This window comes from Mirounga leonina, unplaced genomic scaffold (genome assembly GCF_011800145.1).
Source record: "Mirounga leonina isolate KUSES-001 unplaced genomic scaffold, KU_Mleo_1.0 Mir_347, whole genome shotgun sequence".
NCBI classification, from domain to species: domain Eukaryota; kingdom Metazoa; phylum Chordata; class Mammalia; order Carnivora; family Phocidae; genus Mirounga; species Mirounga leonina.
The window spans coordinates 741,154-742,579 of NW_023270696.1; the positions used below are offsets into that span (position 1 = coordinate 741,154).

Here is a 1,426-nt window from a genome sequence, read left to right on the forward strand (position 1 = left end):
GGAGAGACGCGGAGAGGCGAGAGACAGAGAGAGGAGAGACAGGGAGACAGGAGAGACGCGGAGAGGCGAGGGACGGAGAGAGGAGAGACGGGGAGAGGCGAGAGACAGAGGAGAGACGCGGAGAGGCGAGGGACGCAGCCGCACCCTGCGTGTCACCAGGGAGAAGTAACTGTGTTCTCAGAAGCAGCAGCGCTGCGGGTCAGCCGCCGCCCCTCACTCCGAAGTCTGACTACAACTTTGGGGTCCCGAGCCGCCCTCCCTGGCCTTCAGCCTCGCCTGCACCCCTCCCCGGGTCCTCCCCAAACCACGGTGAACGCGACAGCGCACAGCTCACGGCCCTTCCTCAGGCAGGACAGAGGCCGGGCGCTCGGCGCACAGGGGCTGGGTGGGGGCGCACACCTCCCCAGGGACGTCAGAGAGCAGCCGCGCCTCCTCTAGGCGGGGGGCCCCAGGAAAGTGAAGGGCACATGGGGAGGCACGGCCCCTTGCCTACCGCTCGGGCCTCACCGCAGCCCTCTGGGGGTGTCCGCGCCGGCAGCTGGAGCACCGTCCCAGCCAGCGCGCCCGGCCGCCCCTTGCAGCGGCTCGGCCATCGCCCCCCGGCTCGGCCTCCAGGGGCTCAGGGCGGCCCCCGGGCGGGAGCCGGGCGCTGCGGATCACCCCCGAGCACGCAGCCGGCCCTCTTTGTCACCGGGCACCGGGCACGCAGGCGGCTCGGCAGGAGATGCCCGGCGGACGAACTCCCGTGGGTCCAGGGCGCATTCCGGAGGGGCGGGGCGTGCGGAGAGCCGCTCCGGGAGGACGCCCCCCGAGCGGCGGAAGGGAAGGAGCGTGGCGCGCCAGGCCGGGCGGCGGGGCCGGCCTCCCTCGCCCCCCCGCCCGGCCACCCAGGCGCGCCCGCAGTCCCGCCAGCCCCCGGCCGCCCGCCCACCTCACCGCCTGGAGCGCCGGCCCGGCGTCTAACTCGAAGCCCTCCTGCCGCGGCGCCAGTCCCCGGCAGCAGCTCCTCATCCTCCCAGCCCGCTGCCCCGGGCGCCTTCCGGAGGCGGGCCGGCTCCCCGCAGGGGCCCGCTCCGTCCCCGGCTCATCCGGAAAGCCGCGGCTGCGCTCGGGGCTGGAGACGCGGGGGCAAATGCAGGCGCCTGGGAAGCAGCGTTTGTGTCGCCTCGCGGCCCCGCCGCACCGTCCCCGCCGCGCGGGGGGCCGGGCCGCGCAGGCCGCACTCACCGCCGCGGCGCGTCCCCGGTGGCGGGCCGCGCGAGCCTGGCCGCCGCGGAGCCCGCCGGACGCGCAGGAAGGGAAGGGCCGGAGCCCTCCGGCTCCCTCCCCTGGGACACTTCCTGCTCCGCTCTAGGACCGGGGAGGTCTCCGCATCTCAGTGGTTCGCTCCCCCGCCCCCCGGCCGAGGTGCGCGCGGGGGGTGACA

General features: G+C 76.0%; 1 protein-coding gene across 6 annotated transcripts in view; it reads right to left on the bottom strand.

The window, feature by feature from the left end:
* ZNF496 (zinc finger protein 496) overlaps nt 1–1,257 on the bottom strand; it is a 27,986-nt gene extending 26,729 nt beyond the window's left edge. For 2 of the 6 annotated variants that reach the window (XM_035029954.1, XM_035029949.1), the window contains exon 1: nt 932–1,215. The gene's annotated coding sequence lies outside the window, so the exon portion shown is untranslated. The other 4 variants (XM_035029953.1, XM_035029950.1, XM_035029952.1 and 1 more) reach the window with 4 other exon arrangements.
* Nucleotides 1,258–1,426: the final 169 nt, after the last annotated feature.